General features: G+C 39.9%; 1 protein-coding gene and 1 long non-coding RNA gene across 3 annotated transcripts in view; one reads left to right on the top strand and one right to left on the bottom strand.

The window, feature by feature from the left end:
- Nucleotides 1-27340, bottom strand: part of LOC145458615 (uncharacterized) — a 361279-nt gene that overhangs the window by 236698 nt on the left and 97241 nt on the right. The window lies entirely within an intron of this gene.
- Nucleotides 3216-27340, top strand: part of LOC145458607 (S-adenosylmethionine synthase-like) — a 178678-nt gene continuing 154553 nt past the window's right edge. For both annotated transcript variants that reach the window (XM_080337025.1, XM_080337026.1), the window contains exon 1: nt 3216-3226. The gene's annotated coding sequence lies outside the window, so the exon portion shown is untranslated. The remainder of the gene's footprint in view (nt 3227-27340) is intronic.

The raw sequence follows: 27340 nt of genomic DNA, 5'->3' as shown, positions 1-27340 counted from the left end.
AGTGTCTATTGGAAAGTCTGCGCCCCTTTTCAAAAATTGCCTGGATCTGGCGCCCCCTCATATTTTAATGCCGGTAGTCAAAAGAAGGGGTAAGATTTTGAAGTCCCATTGGTATTTTCGGGTTTGGAATTCACTATTAGAAATAGCTTGACTCGAGCCCGAGGACCACCCGACTAATTAACGCTATAATAATTATATTTGCTACATTCGGGATCAAATCAAGGTTGTTATAACAACCGCGTGGTACGGGATCATACTATCTGGTTCGAGCCGGTGTGCACTGTTCACATCCCGAATTTACCTCTGCGACTGGCAATGCGGGGACGCTAATAGTATTGTATTGCGTTTCGTTTTATTGCTTTCTATGGTAAGTAAATCAACTGAGATAGTAGTAGGGATCTTTGCTTACATTGAATTTAGTACTGCACCCATAGTTATTAACTTTAACATGAATGTATTCCAAACAAAGCAACCCACATGATATAACGTTCATCCGAGGTTGCGGTAAACAGCATCATTCTTTATGATGCGACGAAGAAATATTCGGAAGATTTAATTTTGTAGCTCTCAAATACAAATATATTTAGTTCATCATTTTGAGCAAAAAGCTCATTAGTGTACAAAGGGCTCTCACTCTTAAAAGTCGTACAGTGCCTCTCTCTCTTAGATTTCGACATGCTTTTCGCTGCAGGATAAAATAGGCTACCTATAGTACGAAACATTTTGTGGAAAATAACCAGAACTGGCGTGGCGGGGGTATTTTACCGGGGAATTGCTGATCTAAACGTAAGCGCTATTAATTTTACATAAATCATAATAAACAACTGCATACATGGAAACATCATGCTGTAGGAAAGGAACTCGTATCCTACTGAGTAGTTAACTAACTACGCAACTCTCATTTCCATACTGAGAACGCCAGACAAGTACAGCTACACTCAATCTGTAATCACAACAACAACAAGAATGAACATGCTCTCTGAATGGCACCTTTTGAGCGTGCAAGTCAAAGCGGTACGAATGTATCGAAATGTTAATATTCGAACGGTAACGCGTCAGGAATAAGCGTAATACATTTGCGAGTCGCGATCGCTTGGATATAGCTTGTAGGTGTATTATGTGCAGCTACAATGCAAACATTGTCGGCATATGTTTCTCGCTCACCGCGACGAAACATTTCGAGATTTGGCAGATTTTGTCGAATGTTAAATTGCAACGAGAACTCAGGGATATATAGAACTGTTGTTCTACTATATAATCACATGCGTAATGCAACGCTATTTTTCTTCAGCGCCCTCCATATCGCCCCTGAGCGTTTCCGCTCTCTTCAAAATCCAAATCGCCCATTGGGGGGCGCTGGCGACCAGGTTAAGAAACACTGGTGTCAACGTTTGCGGTCGATATGCGAACATTGATATTTCAGGGTTTCATGGTCGCAGTCGAACCTTGGTGTAGGCTCTAAAGTTTACAGTCTAAACCGGGGTTGGACAATCAGTATTCCCAACGGGCCGAATGAGAAGCAGAATATAGTTTGGCGGGTCGAGCCAAAAGTTAAAACTATATTATGCGGCGCAATATTTTTATTTCCAAATTGAAAACAGTGAATTACATTGTTGCTAATGCTGAGTTTATGTTTTAATATGAAAGTGAGTGTTAATTTACCAAAAAACTATTTAGCGTCATTATTCGAAATAATCGTACACATGAAACATTTCCGATCCCCACACACGTTTTTTATCATATGTATTTGTGATATCACCAAGCTGGTCCTGGTTGCTACCAATGTTCACTGTAATTTTCACCAGTCTGCGCGCACTCACCAACTCACTGCGTGGTAACTTCGACAACAGTGCGCAATGACTGAAAAAAGTCATCACTTTTTTTCGTGCGCAGCTTAGATTTTCTGGGGGCAGAGATCGTGTCAACACTGCGCAATTGCGCACGCGCCCTGCTCGGAGGGAACAGTGGTCGCTACATCCCCAGCAGCGTGTAGCTTGATTGGCAAAAAAGCATTGCTGCTTCGCTATAGCTTCGCTAGCAGGTATTCCGTGATTTGCCGTCAATAATCTGCCTCAGGCAAGACTCTGTCTGCATAATGCTTACTAAAATTATACTTCTTGACCTGCTCACCACAAACTAAAAATGCGGCTCTACCCCCGACTTCCGTAAACAAATATTTAGTGCACCAAATCTTGAAATTTACACCTTCGGCCGTCACCACATATTTTAGACATGTCCAATTGCACATTATTCGTTTATGGTTGATTATGATGACTGCTAATCACGTGCACTGATTTACTTGATTTACGAATACGTAACAATATGAAGCACATACCGTGTTATTTATAATGTATTAATGGCCACAAAAGGGATTGAACTAAAATACATTGAAACGGTGAATGGTACGGCATACTTTGCTATATTCGCTTTATTTTGAATTTTGAGTACTCGTACGACATACGGAATTCACTCAATCACGCCACGTAAATAAACAGGCGTGATTACTTTGCCCTGTAGGCAGGCCTACGTTGTAAGTGTACTCAAAATTCAAAATAACTAATTAGGCACGTGGCGAGATAGCTGCAACACCAATGGGTTGCGAGTTCGAATCCGATCAAAGTCGACTTCAAAATTCCTGATTAAGTCTTGGAAGTACATCTAGCCTCGTCCTCGACCATCTGGTCCGCGTACGCCGTCTCTTAAAAAACTAGAAGTGGGTCTTGCTACAAGTCGGCAGATACGGAATCATAACAAGAAATATCGGCCTAGTGTCAATGACCAATGTAGTAGAATAAGACCATGAAGACGACTAACAACAATAGACAAACAGATTCCAAAGCAAACGCATACCCGGCCAAGTTAATATACAGACTCCATGGTTTTAGTCGACACACTAACATTCAAAAGTAGGTTTTATGTTTTAAATTCCAAGCAGCTTGTCGTGAGCCAATGCCCAGGTCTGGTGTAATGTGTAAACAATTATTTCTTAACCCTTTTTGCGCTCGTAGCCCTTTAGATTTTAGGAAATCCTCTCGTTTATTCCCCGACCAACAGAGGTAAATAAAATTGCAGTAATGGGAATTATGCTCAACCTATTTACAACTTATGCGTTGAATGCATGCACTAAAATAGTCTTGCAAGAACAACAGCAATTAAAGTGCGCGAACAACCAGTCAATTTAATACTATTACTACTGTTTTGTTGTTGTCCATCAATGGTTGTATTATGACATAATAATACAAAACCAAACCGTTCTTGACTTCTTGGGCTGAATAAAACTATAGATCAGGGGCAGGCAACATACGGCCCGCGGGCCGGATCCGGCCCGAGGACAGTTTTCCGTCTTACATGATAATGTGGCCAGCGGCCCCAGTCTGCTGAGATTCCCCACTACTTGCTTAAACGTCAAATTTTAGTGACTGTATGTTATTATATACGTGTGTGCGCAGCGTAGGCGAGTGCAGGGATCTTACGCGTAAGTTCGTCGAAGCGAGAAGACTTGCATTATCGGCATTTACGATGTACTCAACCCTAATGTCGTTTGTGGTAATCGTGGTATGGTGTGGTAATCGCCACATGAATTCAATATCGAGATTAATTAGGCCACACAGTTGAACAACGACGCTATCTCGTCACCTACTCAACCCTAATGAATTGATATCTTGGTAAATTTGGGGTAACGGGTAGGGATGGTGTGAACTTCTGAAAGGTTCAGGTTCGCGTGAACGCGAACCTTTGTCAAAGGTTCTGTGTGAACGCGAATGTGAACCTCATGACGTCACGTGACGTCATATTGCTAATTACATCCCTACATTTCAGTGAAGTGAGAGCTTATCTATATTAATGTACATTGTACACAATACCTAGCGATGACTCGGGTCGGGCCAATCATGCCACAATGCTGAAGTACATATTGGCATTTTAAACGTCGACAAGTGTATCAACTGGGGCAATCAAATGATATAATAATCCCATAAAATCAATATCTTCCGTCGCTTTGCCAACAATTTCGACGAGGACTTGCAAGGATTATAAACTTACGCCTTAACGGTCTAGGCCAGATCAGACAATGCATTCGGCGTCCGAGTATTGCTACGCTGACATTGAGCAAAGTGTGAAACGGGTTTCTGTACTTACTACCGATTAGGGATGGTGTGAACGTGAGGTTCACGTTCGCGTTCTGTGTGTGAACCTCGGAAATTTACAGGTTCGCGTTCACAACAGAACCTTGGTAGGTTCTGCACTGTGAACCTTTTTCATATATTACAATTTTCACTTCATTATAACATCTTTGATTCAAATTTATTGCATTTCAACTGCTGGCCACTCTATGCATGACGCTGGCAGCATTAAAAATCAACACTAAACGAACATGCACATTGACAATTTCAAAAAATTTACTTGCTCCGTTACAAAAGCTTGCTCGAAATATTCAGCTTTCCGTTGGTGAATGTTTAGTGACTCTCTGCTGTGAGTTTGACCCGCAATCACACAACATCACGGACGAGATACGTAGTCATGTCAGCGAATGATGCTTATTCAACCAATCAATGAGATTGATATCGTTTTCTGATTTAAAAATGTAGCAGGCGTACGGAGTCAATCTTGACTTCATATCTGTACTGCATCATTAATACCAAATCCGTGCTATTGAGATGTTGGCTACTGCTGTATAACTTGTTAATCGGGTAATATCGGTAGCAAGTATAGAATCCCGTTTACACTCTGCTCAATATCAACGTAGCAATACTCAGATGCCGAATACATTGTTCGGTCTGGCCTTGACCGTTACGGCGTAAGCTTGTATTCTCTGGTAAGTCTTCATCGAAATTGTTGGCAAAGCGACGGAAGATATTGATTTCATGGGAGTATTATATCCTTTGATTGCGTCAGTTGCTACATTTAGCGAGATTTAAAACGCCAATATGTGCTTCAGCATTGTGGCATTATGAGGCCCGAGTATCGCGTACATTAATATAGGCTATCACTTCATTGAAAGATAAGGTTGGAACTAGCAATATGACGTCACGTGACGTCATGAGGTTCACGTTCGCGTTCACACAGAACCTTTTAAAAAGGTTCGCGTTCACACGAACCTGAACCTTTCGGAGGTTCACACCATCCCTACTACCGATAATACCGCATTAACAAGTTATACAGCAGTAGCAAACACGCCAATCGCACGGATCTGGTTTTTATGATAACATAAACATAGGAAACAGAGATTGACCCCGTACGCCTGCTAGACAAGGATATCAATTTCAATAATTGGTTGAATAAGCATCATCCGCTGACTACATACATGTAGTATATTTCGCTTTTGATGTTGCGTGATTGCGGGTCAAGCTCACAGCAGAGAGTCACTAAATATTCACAAACAGGAAGCTGGATATTTCGAGCAAACTTTTGTAACAAAGCAAGTAAAATTCTTGAGATTGGTAAGGTGCATCACGTGCATGCCCGTTTGGTGTTGATTTTTTTGTTGTGCCAGCGCCATGCATAGAGTGGTGCGAAGTTGAAATGCAAAGAATTCCAACCAAATATGTTATAATGACGTGAAAATGGTAATCTATAGAAAAGGTTCACAGTGCAGAACCTACCAAGGTTCGTTTGTGAACGTGAACCTCTAAATTTCTGAGGTTCGCTCACAGAACGCAAGCGTAAACCTCGAGTTCACACCATCCCTAGTAGCTACCGGGCTTATCGAACGCATTGAAATCCTAAATAAGGATTGCACCGTGTGTTGATTGATCAGAGAGAAGCGGACATGGCGGTGCCTGTATGACAATGCTATTCTCAAATCCACATTGTCTTCGTCATTATCGGCGAGATATGGCTTTGAAGTGACATTCCTGTCGCTAAAATACATTAATTAAATAGGATTTATATTCCTTGTATATGTGGATAAATGAGCGAATAATGTATCGATTCAGCAATCCGGCCCGCCAAGTACTTAACTTTCCTATATCCGACCCGCCGACTGGAGAAGTTGCCCGCCCCTGCTATAGATTACTAACCTACGGATAGATACGCAACACCCGTCGTCACGCTTGCTTGCCAGGAGTTCATTACCGCTCAGCAATCTGAACGCAACTTAATTGCTAAGCCCATAGGTGACGACCCGAGTGCTCAAATTAAATAAAGTTGATCTTATTTGAAAGCTACTGTCGCACTGTTTTCGAATATATACATTAAAATCTGATCAGGACAACGAAACCCCCTCGAAATACACCTCAAATCGGGATTGTTCTGAGCAATCGCAAGCACGCAAGGACTATTGTTATGTTTATTGTTCTGCGTCGCTGACTGTTTAGAACAGTGGTTCCCAACGTGGGCGATGTCGCCCCCCAGGGGGCGATTTGGCGGTCTAGGGGGGGGGCGAAAATAACGAAGGGGGCGATAGGGGGGCGAAAACGGACGAAGGGGGCGATAGGGGCGAAAACAACAAAGGGGGCGATGGCGCGTTAAGACGGCTATATTGGAGTCGGGACCGTAACTACCGCACCCGGGGGGCCCGAACTCGAAGGGGGCCAAAAATTATTTCGTGAATTACCATAAATTGTAGAGTAATTTTTTAGAAATTCATGCAAATTTTCGCGCTTCGCGCGATTTTATATTTTCATATATCTTGACTTTGGGGTACCCGTCCCCCAACAAAAATACGCATGATTTATGGAAATCGGAGACTTCGGCGTAAGCCATTACTGCGCCACGACGCACCAAGACATATGAAGTTAGAGGCCATGTAACATGCGACTCCGAGAAGTGTACCAGAACGATCAGCAGCGAGAAGACCTTGGCCGAAAAAGAATGCCCTTGTGCTGACCGAAAACTTCGATATATATACATACATGTTTAATTGCCCTTATGTGCCTCAATGGCTGGCGTCGAATGTTTCTGTCCTGGCGACCTTAACCCTGCAGGACAAATGCCATCTCGCAAAGAAAAAATTATTTGCCAGATGACATCATGTAACAAAGTCGATATAACAACGATTCCGCCTAATTTCGTGGCAAAAGCAGACAACGTGAAGGGGGTGGTTTATCACGCTATGGGAGCCCAAGACCAAAGTTTATTGGGGGGCCTGACGAAGTGCTGTTTCGTTCCTGCCAACGGGTATACGCCCGAAGATGTATAATTATTATTTAGGCGTGTCCTACCTTTTCCAACACACCACACTCAGCTCTACCGGTAAATCTGATTACGTGAGCAGAAAGAGGATGATAAAATTCATAGCAATATATATGCAATTCCCGACCATATTGACCGATTCAAACATGAACTGTATAAATTTGTGGCACTTCACGCGTTTGGGCGAAATACGGTGACTCACCAAACATTACATGAAATAGGGTATAGCTGATGTGTAGCGAAAAAAATCCCACTGACCGACAGGGGGTCTGAGGTGGTTTATCACCCTATGGGGCCAAAGACCAACGTTTCAGGGGGTGACGAACTGCTGTTTTGCGGTTCCCAATATTTGGGGGGCGATGATCGGTGTGGAGCTTCAAAAGGGGGCGATGAGTCGAAAAAGGTTGGGAACCACTGGTTTAGAACAATGCCGATTTTCAAATTTTGAAGGCTATTTCGGCGTGGCTCCATTGCCTTGATGAAGTTTTAATGTGTATTTTCAGAATTAACGCGACAGTAGCTTTCAAATAAGATCAACTTTACTTAATTTGAGCGCTCGGGTCGTCAGCTATGGGATTACCAATTATGTTGCGGTCAGATTGCTCAGCAGTAATTGTCTCCGGACAAGCAAGCGTGACGACGGGCGTTGCGTATCTATCCGTAAGTTAGTTATCTATAATAAAACAGAGTGCTGGAGTGATTCGGTTACGAATGAAATATTATGATTAGAGAGGAAAATTCGCGTATCACTTGTTATCCCCGTATTTTCGGGATGGTGGCCGGGTGGCAACTGGCAATACACACCCTATTCGCTAAGACTGTGGATGAGCCGAATGTTCCAATACGTACATATCTTTTATATGACCACAAAGAATATATTGCTATATTTCTATACTACATTAAAGGTTACTCGGTCTTTTCCCCACCATACCTATGTCGTTGTAATTTTTGACACTGCTTAGGGGTGATCACGATGTCGCAGAAAATTAATTTCCACACGGGCGTAGAATTATGTGTCATATTTCGGATGCCATATTTTCGTCATTTCACAATATAGTTCACCGTTTAGAGCAGGGGTTCTTAATCAGGGCCACCCCTTGAAGGTACGAAGCACCAAATCAGCGGGTTAGGATATGCATTGTGAAATTATTCATGTATTTTTACAGAATGCGTAACAAGTAACTTTGTTATGGCCAGGCACGATGCACGATGAGTATCAATTGTAATGAAGAGAGTATTGAAATTATAGTTTCTTTCCACTGATAGTTTTGTTACCGACGGGAATTATTGTTTCTATACTTTTTCCACACCTGACACACGCCTTGACACCTCGATTGACCGTTTCAGTATATAATTCATTCATTCATCCATTCGTTCATAGAAAATTCATTCAATTTCAACTTACTGTCGCTTGCCATATTACGGTTGGCAGCAAGAAGGGAAATTAAACAGAAAAGCATATTAAAAGTTGCATATTCCTAAACTATATTGATTTTGGGAACTTCGCTTGATATAGCTTATGTTATAGTAGCAGACATAACTTACTTCAGTCACGGGTATACGTTGGGTTTCTTAAAAAAATTACTTTTTTCAAAATTTACTCGCCGCTCTGTCGTATTAAAATATTATATGTGTTTATAGTTATAACCGTTTTAACTTATGTGCCGTGTTGTTTTGCCAGAGACAATCGCCGAGAAGAGAGATCCTGAGCCCAGGAACGCACCCGCGTTCCTGTTAGGCCTTATCCGAATCGAGGACTCTACATATTCATTAGTCATTACCATGCATTTGGGAGTTCGGGTCGATCACTGTACCACATAATGCATGTGTTGCCTCTAGTCCGCATATCGTCATTCTAAAATGCAGACCATTTATATATTGTATGCAGTATACTATATCACCATTTGGCCATTTGTACCCTACATGGCCCTTTGGGTACATCTACCGGGAGGCTATTTGATTAAGCTACAGGGGGTGCTTCTAGTTCAATTTGAAATATATTTAGTGTCAAGTTTACCTTGCAACGGTGATGATAACGACAAACTGCGAAATCAGCAGAACTATCCCTGTCACAATCAGCACGTATATGAATGATCTGTGGTTGTATATTGTACTTTCGATATCCTCATCATTGGCAGATTTCTCTCCGGCCCTTTTGATATTTGAAATACCAGATAAATCTATAGTGATATTTCGACCATAGCGTCGTGAATCAAATACCTTTCCGATGCTGTCGATGGTACGAGTATCTTTGAGACTGTCGCACCTTGTTTTGGGATGTTTGTCACGGGTACATACGATTGCAAATCTGTTGATTTTGATTTGTATAACGACCTTTCAAAAGAAGTTGAGAGAATCGGCCGAAGAATACTCTTTGTAGATTTGATAGATGAAATATTAGAACGGAGCGATCCTGTTGCGATTGGTCGAGTGAGTGCAGCTCCTGATGTGGTAGCTGAGTGAGTCCATGGCAAAGTCGTTGATGTCGACGAGGCATTAGCCGTATCTGAAATTGAGAGGCAGTATGCAAATTAGATTTCAGTGGAAATTGGGCTTGATAATTAAGTATTTCATGTTTGCTGAATAGAATTAGTTTTCATGGTTATAAAATTTCCCAGAAATATCTGCATTATTCCATTGTTTCGTTATGCGTCACGTGGTAGCTAAGCTGTTCCACCAGTCGAATATGTCAGAGTGTCTCAAGCATGATGGGCGCGCGAACGCCATTGCGGCCGAGGAGAATTATACCAATTTCACTCAATTTTCACAGTACATTATACACTGCATGTACACTACATTACATACATTTTGCAATGGAACTATCGAACGATCAACTATAATATACCTAATGTAAGTGCTTTCCAAACTTTTTCAGCTTTTGACAGACTTAAAAAGTTATAAACCCCTAGCGGAACAGTTAGAGGAGAAGAAAGTTGCTTCAAAAATATTATTTTCGTGCGTTGATGCGATGGATGCACTTCGCGATAGAAAGATATACGACTGAATCGTGGCTGCATTGTTGACGAACTTATACCCAAGCACCGTCGCCAATTTCAAGCAGCCTCACTCATTTATTGCTTTTAATTTCAGGCGAAACACGAAATCCATTCACATACACATTGGATTGGAGATCCAAAGGACAGGATAATTATGACTAATAACGATAACTATTGGATTGGATTGCGAAGCAGACAGCCGAAGTTCATCCAAATTTCGGTGGAAACGGCGTTTTAAAATCGGTGTACTATAGTGTGCCGTGTCGTGAGAAATGGTTTGGGAATCATTTCGTTACATACTCTCCGATCAGTAATATTAATATATATTGCAATCATATCCTACTTGTAATCTATGAATCATATTTGGTACCGTATGGAATAGTAATAGAATGAGAGAAATCGGGCAATAGACATGATATGGGTGGTAAAAGAGTTTATCACCATTAAAAACGTATTAATGAATAGTCGGTTGAGAATTCAGCAACAGTAATCCTCTTGAATAATATGTTGAATAAATTGTAAAGGCAAATTCCTCATCGTCCAGGAATCGCGCGAGTGCATCGAGATAAAAATTGCCAGTCACATCAAGGAACATATAAGGTACAGCAAAACATATTTTACTATTTAGTCGCACTTTTACGTCGGAAAACAATTCAACGCGGCACACTTCATTTCAGTTGCATTATAATATTGGCCAGTGAGGTTCGCAAGTTGGAGTCTTCAAATTTAATCTGCCCAGTATAGAGACGGTTGCTCCACAGAAAGCATGCTTCTGACTGTAACAAGCCTGATCTGCATCATTTTTATTCCACGTTGGGCATCAGATTAAAACGAAATGGGTCGCGAAAAATTTCAAATGAATAAGAGCTGTGGCGCGGGCAGGGGTGTTCAAAGTAATCAGCATTGATACTTAAGTATAGCAGTAAAAGTAATGTCATCAATATTTACTCAATTCCTAGTAGAAGGGGTGATTTCCTAGATATGTCAAAACTACTCTAAGTATAAGTAGACGATAACGGACCTGAAAAATACTCGAGTACGTAGTTTCGTCAAGTAGAGTCGGTCGAGAGGTCGCATACTCTGATAAGTTTATTGAAAGTGGGTATACATTCTAAAATGCATGATGAATCATCGCTACTAACGCAAAATGACTTGCCACACAACAAATACCGTGATCAATTGGGTATTGGTGACACTTCAGTATGTGGGCTAAAGGTCGGGTTATATTCAGTGTTAGGGTACGGTTAGGATTGGGATTGAGGGTTTGGGTGTGGATTAAGTTCCAGGTTACGGGGTTGTAACCAAGTTGCAAGGTTCCGAGTCAATCTCACTTTCATAGTTTCGACTCGAGTCAAGTCGGGTAACTTTCAATTTACCACCGAATCCAAGTCTGCGAGCAAAGGGTCGAGTCCCAGTCCAAGTCATTGCGTTGGCTGTTCAGTTTCGAGTTAAAGTCTCGTTAAGCTCACTTTTTACAACTCTGCTTGGAAATATCGAATGCTTAGCATCCATAATATACTAATTTGCCTCACTTTCAACAGTTTCTGCCCGTATTTGTAAGTACCATTACTAATAAACGAAATACCAAGAGTTTGGTAACTCTACTATTCTTCTAAAATACAATAAAATGTCGGTATTGACCGTCCGAGTCTCGAGTCATATGACTTGATTGACTTGATGCGTAATGACTCGAGTACAAGTCGAGTCAATACACTAATTGACTCAAGTCGAGTCGAGTCATTTTCTGTATTTTTAGAAAACGACTCAAGTCAAGTCGAGTCACCAAATCATCGCGACCCGAGTCATTACAACTCTGGGTTAGGTTGCGTTTAGGTTTTCTGTTTAGGGGTTCTGAAGTCACGTGGTCCAGTGTCGCATGTTCAGCTGTCGTTTTTCATTGAGTCACGAGTAACCTCGAGTAATCTGCATGAGGGTTGTCATACCGTCCTGATTTCTCAGATATGTCCTTATTTTGAAAGGCTATGTATGATAGAACTAGATTGTCCTTTTTTTTTAGTTTTGTCTCCATTTTCGGCGAGTCTATCCTTATTTTTGACAATGAAGACGTAATTATATTGCTTGCTTTGGCACCGAGATTTTGTGACATCAAACATGAAATGACCTCCTGTGGCCTATACAGTGCCGGTCAGAGTGCACCTTTGTTGCACTTTTAGATATAACTCTCTATAATGCAGGGATTCTCAACCCTTTTTTGAACATGGTCCATTATCCGGTTTGAAAATGTTCTGTGGCCCACCTCTTATCTTAAAGTCATAGTCCTATTTCAATGCCTATTTTTCTAAAATATGCGCATTTTTCTCTTACTGGTCATATTTATATCTAGACCTTTCGGGACGTGAAATCGCGCCCAGCGCGACGAAAGTTTTCAAGTTGAATAAATATCCTCCAACAAACCACCAACCAAATAATTTTGGGCCCCTTCGAGCTCCCCCAATTGGGGTTTTAGGTGCAGCATTTACATCCCAGGTAGATTGTAGGCAATAACTCTTGTGTACATTATGATCGTCAGCTGCCCCACTCGCGTCGCGAAACACAATGATCTAATCCCCGTATCCACTGTGTGATCAGGGTTTTAGTTCCACTATTGTGGGGAATAATATAATCATTCTTGGTCAGCTTCAAGCCATTCTTTGGTGAATGGGGTACTACAGAGAAGTGGTGAAAGGAGTTTTTAACATGCACCTACTGAAGTTACGATGTCAGAACATTCAATCGAATGAAAGAATCAATACATGTAATGCGCTTCGCTATATCTTCAGTCCATTACGATTCGATGCGGTGTTGCTGTATTACTTCACCGGAAGTTGATAATAATTTGCAGTTATGGCTATTTTTATGTTACAATAATACGACCTGCCGAAGTACCACAAATCTACATCAGATAAACTTCAGTTCGAGTTTATTGCGCATCATTTTCAACGACATATGGCATATGACCCTGCCGGAATACTTGGTTACTTCAGCATTACGTTCCAGTTATTATAAACTCAAAATTATTTTAGTTGCTGTTACCCGTAAGTTGTCATAGCCGGGGGGAAAGCCGCCGTTTACCCCTCGACTTGTACATTGTGACCCCATTCGTCTTATCAGAGTCTGGTGAAACGCTTTATGTAGCCTACGTATAATTCGATAATATGACTATATTTTTGAGCTAATAACATAACAACTATAACTAAACTTACACTAATTCTACAATTTTCCAAATAGCTTTGTGGCCCACCTCAAAATGCTCTTGCGGCTCACCGGTGGGCCACGGCCCACCCTTTGAGAACTCCTGCTATAGTGTGACACTGCCGTCTCGTTTTCCGCTCTCCCGACGTATTGATATGTTATGTTTTCGATACCAGGTTATGATGGTGCAATCAAGGATTTCTAGAACTAGTGAACTAGGGTGCAATGAAGAAAGGTATTTAAACTATAAAAGTATCATGGAGACCTGCTCGGTGCTCACCACAAACTTTTAAAAGGCCTGCTCGCGGCTGACCTCAGTAAGCAAATATTTAGCGCTCCAAATCATGTTGAAATGTCGGCCTGTCGGCCGCATCTTTCATTTCTTGACATAACATCGTATGTGAGTGAGGATCACCGATAATCACGTCCACTGATTGCATTATTTTAGGAATTAGGATTCAGAAACGAATGACAGATCAGTTTATACAGTAGTTTTCGTCCACGCATTAACATTTATAAATAGATTTTAAGTTCTAAATTCCAAGAAACTTTCTTAATAAGACTTTTGTTTTATATATTCAACCTAATGCATGTTCGAGTGTGTATCTTTGTCCCTATGGACCAACATTACTGGAGTATTGTCGCGCTTCCTCCCACCTGGTGAATCACAGGTAGCATAAGTGTATGTGAATCGCACTCCATTCCTCATGTCTTGAGGGCGACCGGAAGGAGTATGGCCTTTTGCGTAGTATTGTATTTCCATCGATGATTCCGATCTGATAACGTCGTTAGCTGAACATAATTCTGACAAGGCTGCATTTCTGCAGTGTTGGGGGGGAGATAGAGTAAGGCATAACCAGCCTGTTGAGTCGGTGATCGAATGCATGCAGTCCCATGATCCTATGACAAAATGTAGAAATATATTTTCTAAGATTAACCTGAATAGCGGCGATATGTGTTCAAGTAATGCACTTAATGATTCTTCTAATACCCCTGGCATATTGTGATGGCGTTATCAGATTTTAGATTAGGATCAAATCAAGGGATGCCCGGTCACTATACATATAATATAATGAAATCTTATTCCTATACGTAATTACAAGAAGCAGGTGGTTTACGAAAGGTTTGAAGATTGCTCAAGTAATTAGTTTTAGGAAGTAAATTAGGACGAGATGTCGACACCAATGGTTGCTGGTTGGAGTCCCGGCTCTGCCATGTTTCTATGTGTCGGAGGTTTATCTGGGCTCCTCATCGCCGACCTCACTGCTTGAGCGGTGTCGTACGAAAAGCCTAGTCGGATAAAGTGAAGTCGAGCTTTCAATAATCGACAGCAACAGATACTGAAGTCGACCCACGGAAGAGAGAGTGAAAGATGGTGAATGCGTGCGAGACTGGAAGTCGTCCGCGAAGCGTACAAAAGTGACAGAGACCAATGAACTTTACAACATTCATGTTCTGGGCACAAATGACCAAATAGGCGTCAATAGGTGTCAAATACTGTTCAATAAACAACAAACAACAACAAGGACGAGATGTCGCTGTTGTTGTTTTTCAATCACAGGTGCTATTTTCCAAAATCGCAAGCCTCTTAGGAACTACCGCAAAATAAGGAAAAGACTACAGTAGCTAGAAAAATAGGTTTGGTTTTCGAAATCATAAATCATTTATCACCACCATGCAGGTTCAGCACCATCTAGTTGTCATTGCTATTTTTGTCGTAAAAGTAATGCGAAACTATTAGGAAATTTTTACACTACATCGTACAATGCTGACCTACATGCCAATGATTCTCCTAATCCGCCCTGTAATGAAGTTATAAATTTTAGTTTTTGGCTCAAATTAAGGGATGTATGGTCTGACATATAAAAATCGCATTAAATTACAAGAAGTAAGGGCTACGAAAGGGGCGAGGAGTACTCAAGTATTGAGATTTGGGATATACGTTGGGACGAGACGTCACAGACTGTTGGTTATTATCAATTGCGGGTGCAAGTTTGGAAATGTGCGAGATGTCTCTTCGCGAATAGCACAAAATGAGTAAATGACATTGGCTAGGAAAAGTTAGGTTTTATTTATTAAATTTTGTAATTTCTTTCCTCAATGCTGGCTCCGCACGGCCCAGTTTTCATGGCAATATTTTTCGTAAAAGTGATACGAATCTATCGTTCACATATACCTTTACACTTGAAAATTCGATAAAGCAAATGCAAATAGTTTGAGTAAAAAAGCTGTTGAAGCAGAAGTGTAAGTAGTTTAAAAACATAACTACTCAAGTAAGTAGTGGAAGGGAACAAACCTATTTGAGTATTCGGAAAAATAGAACTACTTCGTCAGTGATGACGCTTGGTCAACCGTAGGAATCTTCATATTTCAGTTGCACTGCTACGGTATTGATTACGCATCTAATATCACAAGTCTCGGGCTGTGCTAAACAATTTTAGACGTGACGAGCTCGCTGGCATTATTTACTGACTCCCCTACTCAACCCTTCGCTTCTATTCGCCTACTCTTTTTTAACTATCTACTTTCAAAGTACAGACCAGAGTTGGATCAATTGTAATTTGTAATTGAGCTAAATGTATTTATTACATTTTTTCATGTAATTGTAATTGTAATTAAATTGTAATTTAAGCAATTTTATTTTGTGAAATTTTAATTGTAATTGTAATTTGATAAAATTTTGCCAGGGATATCTAGACTAGATATATCCCTGAATTTTGCTTAGTTACAAGTTCAATTACAAGATATTGTTATTGAAACCTGATAGCACGACATAAATGTAATACCGCTTCTTCGTTACATGATCAACATCTAACCGGTGTTCACCGTGACACCAATAATATTTTTCCATGAACATTTCGGAATTTATTAACGTTAAAGTAGATTATATTTCGCTTTGGGATTGGTGTTGTTGGTGCGGGATATCTAGGTTAGGGTTGGGAGGATATTAGGGTTACGTGTGTGCGGATATTTTGGATGCTGGTTAGGGTTGGGGTCAGGGTATAAAAAGATTAGAGTAGTGGGTGCGGGTCTACGGGATATTATGGTAGTAGGTATAGGTATAGGTAATAGGTAGTAAGGTATCCCAAGATTACGGTGGGTGGTGTTAGGGTTCGGGTATCCTAAGATTAGGGCTGGGAGTATCGTATCCCTCATCCCAATCCTAACATCCATCATCCGTAACCCTAACCCCCCTTCAACCCTAATATCTCCTCACGCACTACCCGAATCTTGGGATACCAGGGTTGTAATGACTCGAGTCATGACTCGACTCGAGTCCGACTCGAGTCACGATTTTCTGCTGACTCGACTTGACTCGAGTCATTTTCTGAAAATACGGAAATGACTCGATTTGACTCGAGTCAATCCGTATATTGACTCGACTTGGACTCGAGTCATTGTGCATGACTCGAATCAAGTCATATGACTCGAGACTCAGACGGCCAAGACCGACATTTCATTGTAATTTCGAAGACTGACTGTTGGGATTTCGTCTATTTGTACAGGTACTTGAAAATGCGACCAGAAACTGCTAAAATTGAGGAAAATTAGCATATTATAAATGCGAATTATTCGATATCACCGAACAGAGTTATAAAAAGTGGGTTTAACAAGACTTTATCTGGAAACTGAGTAATCGTTAACACCATGACTTGGACTCGGACTCGAGTCTTAATACCATGACTCGGACTCGACCCGCTGCTCGATGACTTGGACTCGGACTTGACTCGGTGGTGAAGTGAATATGACTCGACTTGACTCGGGTCCAAACTATAAAAGTGAGATTGACTTGTGACTCGGAGATATGTGACTTGGTTACAACCCTATGGGATACCCTAACCCCAACCCACCACCAACCCTAATAGCCCCAACTCCTAACCCTAAAATCTCCTTACGCACAACCCTAAGACCAACTGTGACCCCAACCCATCTACAACCCTTATCGCTGACCCCTTACCAATTACATTTCATTTGCCTTACTCAGCTTTGTGTATTCGTTTCATTTCATTTCATTTCATTTTGTGTATTCATTTCATTTCACATCATATTAAGTCATTTTAAAGGCGGGATGTATCACTATCTGCCATTCTACAGAGTAGAGACCCATCAAATACACTACTTATACGAAGTGAGATCTAGCATGCTTATATCGAACGAATTTGGAGACAGTCCACGTCCGAACATAATCGATTCATTATTTCTGTGAAACGTACCGCCGTCTATAGAAAGGCTGATGTAGGAATCTCCACATCGTTTGTCGCCATTGTCGTCGATATATTAGATCCTCAAATAATCGAATTTTATGCGCAAAATCTCAGCTTCGAACACGGTGAATCTCCATGTACAATTTGCTGGACTTCCGCCATATTGCGTCACTTCATGAAGTCGGTTTGACCCATCATTTTTATGGTACCTCCACACCCGATGCAGGTGCTGATGATATCTAAAGCGTTATATATCTTCAAGCTTCCATTGATGAAAGATCACGTACTCACAACGACAACAGGGCTGTATCTAAAATGAAACGAATTTGCGACACACATGTTTGAACGGGGCTCTTGTTATTTTTTTGTTTGTTTGTGTTTCAGACATGACAAATGAAAGGAAAGGAAACGTAACATATTAAATAACAATACTCGGTCCATTTCTATGCATGAGCAGGACATGGAATGCTCAAAAGTCATACTCCACTTGTTTTCGCGAATTATTTTACGGCAGACCGAAGTACATTGAGTAGCAATTGCCTGAATCTCGTACATTGTCGTCAACGTTATCCATAAACAGATCATCTTTGGTTATATCTGGATTTGCAAAATCAAGAATAAAGTATTTACCAGGTGTGCCGTACTGATAGTTTTTCTGTCATTGCTGCAAATGTGAGGTTGAGTTATACCAGGGATGGGCAAACTATTTAGCTCGCGTGCAACATTCAACATTTGAATCCATTCGCGGGCCGCACTACATAAAATTGGGATACAAGGCCAAAATTCAATATTGGTATTTGATTATATAGTGACCGACAACATATAAGTAATATGTATATGCATATTTAAAGTAAACCAAACATTGATATAATGAAAAGCGCGTACACGCGTCAGAAACATTGACGAGAATTAATAAGCTGGTCGTCCTCATTGTTAAAATTAGAGATAAAAAACGGTTGTCTCTATTCGTAGAACAGGGAGTAAATTTGAGTCTGTCAGCAGCGATCTGTTCATAGAGTTGCTGATTGCACTTTTGGTTCAACTCCAGAACGCACAATACTGACTGTATCTGAGCCATCTTACCTTTAAATACGCTTCTACAATCTATAAATAATATAAATATAAATACTTCTTCAAATACAAAGAGCGAATCTATCTAACACTCTCGCGTATCGGTTTTTTCATGTACAGCACGAACAGTAATAAAGTTGCTCGTGTTGCCAGTTGCCAATCTAAAGTCACACTCGTGGTCCGAATTGAGTCATTTACGTTTCACTTTTTGTGACGTTTAGAAATCGAAACCTGTCAAAATGCATGGGCCGCGAGGTCGGGCTATCGCGCTAGCCGTATAGTATTTTTTTATTTTATGGATGGCGCGATAGCCCGACCTTGCGGCCATGCATCATGAAAGGTTTCGATTTCTAAACGTCACAGAAAGTGAAACGTAAATGACCCAATTCGCGCCACGAGTGCGAACTTATCATTATCATGTTGAAATACATATAAGAAGAAGTTTAATCAAGTACCCACAGTAATTTATTTTAGTACGCAAATTATCAATATTCTTGCAACGTTTCTCGGGGCTTTCGCGGGACGCACAAAACAATGTTGAGGGTCGTAGTTTGTCCACCCCTGAGTAATACCGTTATACGAGCTAAATTATCCAAAGTCACGACAGTGGTGTGCGATGATCAACTCAGTGTGTCAGGGAAGAGATTCGGTAATATTAAAAAGACAGTTGTATTTACCAGATGCTCAAATGTCATAAATTACATTTTCAACTGCAATAGTAACACTGACTTCGCAGGAGGGGGGGGGGGGGGTGAAAATGGCTTGTCGTTTAAAGAGTCAATGAAAACGAAGGCGGGTCCGAAGATGCCTTGGCATAATGTGTCATACGTTATATAATTCGAACGTCTCAAACTAAAAGTGGGTACGGGCCATTTCCTATCCAAATATAACCCTGTTATCTTCGGGCGCAATAAATTTTAGGTTAAATTAATACGTAATACCAATCATATTATGTCGTCATAAAGTAGGAAATTCATACCGTAACCCAATAGGAAGAACGCTAAAATATTCAATGTGTTTCCATTTTCCATTTTCTCGGTATTTCGTCCCCGATCTGCAAGATTTCATCAACCGGTGACAACACGCTCTTATTTTGACGCGTTACTCTTCAATCTGGTCTACGTTATTGGAAGATTTTCGATCCTTACCTGTCGAAAGAAAATACAGCTATATTTCGTTGCCCAAGCAAGAATATACACGATGCATAATTGCACATCTAATCCGAGCGTTTACGTCATAATTTAATAATTACCGTATCATGACACGCAATGATCAATAAATTAATAATTTCAGTAAATGTGATTGTGAATTTACCAGTGGCATTCAATGCGCAGCTTTATATCACAAAATCTGTTATACCCATTTTCAGTCGGACATATGCAGCGGAGGGATTCAAACTTTTGTCAGCAGATTCTATCAAAATTCGTATTATTTATCCGGTTCTGTCAAAAACGTCATAATTTTAAGCAAATAAACTGAAGATTTTAACATATACGGCCGAACTTAGGTTTAACAAGATAAATATCGAAGACAATGCAATAGCAAGATAAACAGTTACAATTGCAAACGAACACAGTGAGTACATAGATTTGTCAAATAATATGATGGCAAGCATGTTGAAAAGGCCATGCAATCTGAGACAGAGCATGTCCTGTCACCAACCATGTGATCCACGGGAATGTGATCGATGGCGCAATTAACCTAACAGCTAATGATAACATTTATTATTTTCGGAACAGGTTCTCTCAAAGCAATGCATCAAATGTATATACAATAATCAGTAATGCTAACCGATTCGCAAGTACCCTACATGGAAATGAAGAGACTTGCAATCAATATCACCGAACCCCATGAAACGTCATTTTCAAACAAAGCGTATTAATAAGATACATGGTGTACTAGGGTTACCATATTTTGGAATCGGAAAGGAGGAAACTTTTTCAAATTTTTCCAACTTAGAATACCGGAGGTATATTTTAAAAAAATGGTAAATTTTTTCCACTTCGCGGTCGGTTGACTAAAAAAAGGTCAACTTTCCGGCCCAGCTCCCGAAATAGCCGCATGAGCGTTACTTCAGTGCTGATTTACTGCATCTCAGTAAAATTTGGCCCTACATTTAACCAAATTTATCGAAAAAGAAGACAGAATATCAAACAGAAGAACATTTAGGCGTCGTCGGAAGACATTTTCAAAAACCTGAAAAAGGTGGACAAATCCTCGTAAAGGAGGGCGTATGGTAAGCCTATAGTATACTAGCTTGCAGGTACCTTATAATATCGGATTCAACGAGTAAAAACGTAATCATAGAGAACCCATTTTAAATCGTCTTATCTCATACTTCGAACGAATAAACGTACCATCAATCTTGACTCTCTGCTATTTTATGTACTGAACGTTACCATATATACAATAGTAACTTGTGGAGTTTTTGTGATCAGTCCACGCAATGAATAGAATGAATACCATTTACAAGTCTTTCAGTGGTAGAACGGAAGCTGACTATACAATGTATTTTGGAATCATGAAACTGATGCTAGTGAATATATGGCATAGCTTCCTTGTACCACGGCCGACACTTGATTACTGCGTTTCTGCCAGGATAGGATATTTTTACTACTACCAATATTTCTCAATACCTGAATGCAGGGCCGAAACAGCACTTCGTCAGCCCCCCACAAAAAAAACGTTAGTCTTGGGCCCCATAGGGTTATAAACCAATCTTCCCTATGCGCCCCACTGGGATGCGCGTTTTCAACGCTACTTCTGGGGGAGATTTCTTTTATCCAGTATATATATAGTGCCGTTATCCGAGCTAATCGCGCGAAGCGTGAAAAGTTTCCATAACTTATGATTGAATATGTCAATAATATTAGCAATTAAATATATATAGCTATAATTTTTTAAAGCTCTCTCAGCCCACGTTATCCGTTTTATCGCTAGAGCTGAGTGAGGGTGGGGTGTTGTCCTGGAAAATTTAGGCAACGTACGATCATTAATAATAATTGAACATATTCGGGAGGGCCCGTTGGTATAATTACTTCGTTACATGTTGAATTTTGTGACTTCCCGTCTGCTATGTGAAAAGATATTGAAATCGCCCAGGCGTACTAAACTAAAAGACGCACACGATTCCGAATTGGTACTTCTTCACAGCCAAATATTGCCTATGAAAAATTATACATACACATATGTCGTTTTCTGTCCACATGAAGGCATGCAGTCCTTTTCGGACCAGGTTTTCCCGCTCCCAATTTTACAAACCGTTGAAAATAAAACCTGGCGAAACACGAAAAAAATGGCATTAATTGCATAGATGCATAAATTTTCAAAAAATACTCCAACATTTATGTTCATTCACGAAATAATTCTGGTCCCACTTCGATGGTATGACTCACTGCAACGAATATGTAATAAAAATGTCGAGGTACTATGATTTGAGTGTACTCGAGCGGAGTATTAATTTTATTGACTCGAATCGAACAGTCATTTCTTTCGATTACTGTATATTTATGCAGTTCTTGCGACAAAGAATTACTTATTTTATTATTGTATTGCATAATTTCATCAAATTCATGAGGCAAATGAAAACGTCATATCGTTGAAATAGCGTCACAGCGCGTTACGTTACACCTCTGGTATATGCATCCAAATTATTGCTCTAGGGTTGAACCCACATTAGTTTATTCCTGCTTTCGAATGATCCCTATGTGTATGGCGCCATAATGTGTGTTACTCGGATTTGAATCACAGAGGTGGTCAGTAACGAAGTACTTCTACTTTTTTGAAGTACTCAAGTAGTTTTCCTCTATATCTAGTACTTACTCAAGTGGATCTAATTTTTTCTACTTCTACTTCTACTTCATAATATTTTGTGATCTAATTAAATACTTTTCGCTATTTTCAGTTTGTCAAGTAGAAGTAGTTTAATCCTCCAATCAGGAAAATAGCCTGACGAATTTCGGAGCAGTTTTCACGGAGTATCAACATTTAATTTTCAGAAAAGTTGAGTAAAGCCCAGAATTTTGATCGCGCTTCGCACACAGTGAATATGGAGTGACTAATATGATTTCACGAAAGTATCGGTGAATATAATTTAGGTAGCGGGTTGCGTGGTTCCATTCACGCCGCATTGTCGCCCATATGAAATTTTTCATCACTGTATATATGGCCCATCATAGCGTTTGAAACTGATGTTTCGCAATCTAGCATTTACTTATTGTCATATCGTAGTCTAGCAGGCCACGGCATGTCCTAATCTGGAACAGTGGGCTCTGAATTTTTTGTAGCTTTAGACTTGTTTTAGTATACAACCTTTGAAACTTCCTGGACTAAAGACATGAAATACATTTTACGCTTTTAGAAGTAGTATTTATATTTCACTTTCAATTTCCAGTATCCTTAGAGTTCTAATTAGTTTCAGGTCTTTTGTCTGGAGAACATACGTGTTTAAGTATAAAAACAAGTGAATAAAGCCTTTAATTTTCGGAAATAAAGCTACACAATATGGCATTTTTACGTTCCACAATAATTTTTATTAACGTTTATTAATCGCGAAAAGTGTTTACACCGTGTCCGATACAACTTCTTCGTATTACTCTTCGACTAAACTGCAGGCCTTATAATATGGGGAAGGGTGCCATACCATGATGTTTTCTAAAGCGTGCTGTTAGAGTAAACAGAGGACTAGTATCGCATTTCCATATCAAAACTATCATTTTCATACCATCATGCGGACGAACGCTTATGCTGTCGAAAATTGGATACCTCCTGGTATGCAATATGCATCAATATGAATAACGCCCTGTACCTTTCGCATGGCTCAATTTGCAGATTTTGATAACACTGATCAACACATATTTTTAGGCAGACAAAGTAAGGGTGGTTTTGGGGGTTTTGAAGGGCGCTGATTCCGAATATGGCCTTAGTTTTTACAAATTGACTCTTGTTGTGGAGATAACCCATGTGGCTATTTTGACCGAAATCTCCCATTTTCGCGGTAATGACTAGATATAAAATCGGCTCAGTCATACTATAAAGGTTAGAAATTCAATCTACTTGTTATTTTCACACACAGAAGACTTTTTTAAATCAAAATATAGCAACATCACTATATTTAGGAGTAGTAGATTTATCATAGTTACAGACTTTAACGGATATCATGTACATAAATAAACCCCAGTGATGTACATAAGTATTTACCTAGATAATCAAATAACGGCAATAATTCAATCAGTTTTTCGTCAACCACCTATTGGAAATTTGGAATAATCAGTTGGAATGCAATGTTATTGATGTATTTTAAATCACAATTGTTTGTTGTAGGATTTTCGCCTGTAAGCTATTTAGTGCAGTTTGTCGAAAGGTTCCGGTACTGGTCTGACATACTATGTTCAATTCTTCATCTCATCTGCCCTGATATCTTTCTTTTATCGTTCTGATGTCTTGGTAGAACCTCTACCCTTGCTAATCAACAAGGAAATCAGGTAATATATCAAGATCACTGAACAGGAAGTAAACTTTTATGCTCATGTTTGTGCTCAAGTTTTCGATAAGCAGATACGAATTTTCGGACCAACTGTTTGTAGTTGGCTGCTTTGTGATCATCTAAAAAGTTTTATTTACTACATCTCTGGAGAAAGTACATGCAGTGAACTCCTTCCTAATGTGAAATTGGAATCTCTTATCGGTATTCGACTATACCAGATACCAGATTTAAGCTTCTCGTTTGATAGGGTTACTAGGTATACCCACTTTGTTGACTCAGCGGAAAATTATCCATTTACCAGTCAAAAGAAATGAGACCCATATTAGTATTTGAGTTAAGCCTTCCAAGGTCAACTTTTACAGCTTCAAACTCCTCTTTAATCTTGGTAGAATGACCAATTGATACAGGAGAATATGTAATTACGTTGTGCAAAAGTACTATTTTTAGGCTTGACAAACTGCTTTTTTGACAAACAAATATTTCACATCATGTCATGTTAATATTGATAGAATGACTGAGAAAGACATGAGGGTTCTTCATAGTCAATTAGCTATTCATGCGCAGTACAAAATTAGAAAAAACTACGATTTTTCTTCCAACCAAGTGAAATATTTAAGGGTAAATACAGTAATTTTGGGCTGTTTTAGGGGTATAAATATCTTCTGACAAAGAGCCAATCCGACAAAACTAATGTGATATTCGTAATAAGCAACCTCAAAAACCCCAGAAACGGCTCTCAGATGGTCTGCCTAAAAAAAAAATTTTCATTTTGTTGGCCAGTGTAATCAATGCGAACGAATTACGATCGTTTTCCCACCTACTTACTTACTTGAGTAGATTTAAAGTCAGTCAATTCTACTTCTACTTCAAGTAGTTTTAGGTTGCTTATGGAAGAAGTACTTCTACTCGTACTTGATTAGATTTTTCCGTCGCTACTTCTACTTCTACTTCTACTCGAGTAGCATTCTTGACTACTTTGACCACCTCTGTTCGATCTCCTAGTTGCTCTATTATACTATCTCAAGAGGTATGATGCGAATATTCGAACATTTTGTTAAGCCCTATGACTTACTTGCAAAACCATGAATACTTCATAGAATTTATTCTGACAACGGAATGTACTGTAAAAAACGTGCCACATGTAATATATAGCACAAGCACTCGACATACGCGTTATCTGACTGCTCTACAGGTGCTTACGTACAAGTTTGCGGAAATGTAAGGTGTCTTCGATTGTCGCTATGACGAATTGTAACATGGAATCTATCCGCTATTTTCATATTTATACATTCGGGTATGCATCTATCTTAAGTAGAACTCAAGATAATCGTACGTCACGACACGACATGTCCATGGATATGACACTAAGTAGTCAGTACGGTAGTCTGCAGCAATTCTCCTCCCAGTTTCCAAAATCGATCTCGAGCAGCCTAGGCATAACTAATTTCCGTTGATAGATGAGTATTGGTAACAGGTATTCATAGACGCAGACTGCAACTGCCTATGATGAATAAAACTAGACCTATGTCGGTTGGGTATTAATCACTGATCACTTTTGATCATTGAGACTTGATTTGATCATTTTTACTATGATCAAATCAAGTCTCTCGCTTTTTGAAAGACAATTCGTATGAAAGACCGGTCGATTCTAAACTATTCCTAAGGCACCAAATGAAGTGCATCGCGACAAGATCGGAGACCCGCTTGGCTTCGTTCGGGATCATGCTTTTCACATGTAATTAATTCATCACAACGTTCTACGTTATCCAACACTATAATGGCACGATTGAAAGGAGTCTTTTAAATCAGCAATGTGATCTGAAGGTATTATTATCTTTGGTGAAGCGTCAGCTTGCGCAGTCACTCAACGATATATAGTCCACCCTGGTTGTTGTTGTTGTTGTTGTTGTTGTGGTTGTTTTTGGTATTCATGGTGTTTCGACTACAGCGGTCATTTTGCAATAGGCCGATATTCTTCATTAAAATTTCGTATCTGTCGACTAGTACGGCCCACTTCTTGGGTTTTAAGTCACCACTTGCGCTTATGCGAATGAGATGGAGCCGAGATAAACCTCCAATACTTCAGTAGGAATTCTAGAGTAGTCCATTCTGGTGAAAATGGATATATATGTAGCTCTTTATAACAGTTTGTTACAAGGATGCGAGTAAATAGCATTCTTGCCTTACCTGTATAGAATATCTTGGTAACACAACTCGAAGTAACATGGAAGTGGCGTTAAGGGCCGCCTGCGAAGATAGCGCCAACCCTCACCATTACGCCATCTCCCTCGCAATGATTACAAAGGAGTTCTGAGTAGCTTGCGACGCCGCAATTTGCTCATTTCTCATTACAAGTACAACACCAAATCGGTCAGGATTGCAAAATTTGCCGATCAAAGTAAAAGCCGTTGGAGAAAGGAATAAATTCCAATTATCAGGTATACACAATAACACACTGTCCAACGTCGCGCTCCAATCAAAATGATTGTCACGGAAAACTGGCTAACCAATTATTGTCAGTTCGAGAACTTGCGCTTATGGGGGCCAAAACATCTTATTTTAGAGGACGAGAACGTATATTTGCTCGTGTAATCGTGAGAAGATAAGGTACTTAGCATATTGAATAGTAAACAGTGTGGGAGCTCTGGCTCCATCTCTCTCCTATCTGTTATGGTATAATGCTATATCACGTGACTTATCGCTGGTATATTACCTAGCGCATATCGTATAATTGACTCAGATTATTACGAGACTCATGTACGCTGTACTTACTGCTTAAACTATCCAAATTACTATCGACCCGTACAATATATCTGGAAAAGGCAATTGTTGTCGTCTCTATTGAACTGCCAGTCAAGAACTACACAGAACACAGGACGTTCGTGTCAGCTACTGCGGAAGTGCCAGTTAAGTATAAACTGTAAGCTGATATCCGTAGACAACGGACTTGCCGTATACCATCGCAGACTAACGGACGGCCATATACCCATCGCGACCCACCTGCTGGAAAGCTTTGGCATAGACGATATCTCTTAATCTTGATTTATATATTACGTGATTGAAAATGTATCATTTTGTCACAACGTTTTATATTTACAGGCTACACTATACCGTATATGTTATATTGATCACAAAATCGAATATCACTATATGAGTGCATCGTTGTCACATCGATCTTACCACCACTTTCTTACAGCACAAAACAGCTGGATTGCAAATTGAAGGATCAAACCAGCAGAGTTTTGTTGTCTTTGTGAAAG

Source organism: Botryllus schlosseri, chromosome 16 (assembly GCF_051294905.1).
Source record: "Botryllus schlosseri isolate E-star chromosome 16, Bs_hap1, whole genome shotgun sequence".
NCBI lineage: Eukaryota > Metazoa > Chordata > Ascidiacea > Stolidobranchia > Styelidae > Botryllus > Botryllus schlosseri.
Note: the sequence above shows the minus strand (reverse complement) of the source record. Positions and strands in the feature narration are given on the sequence as shown.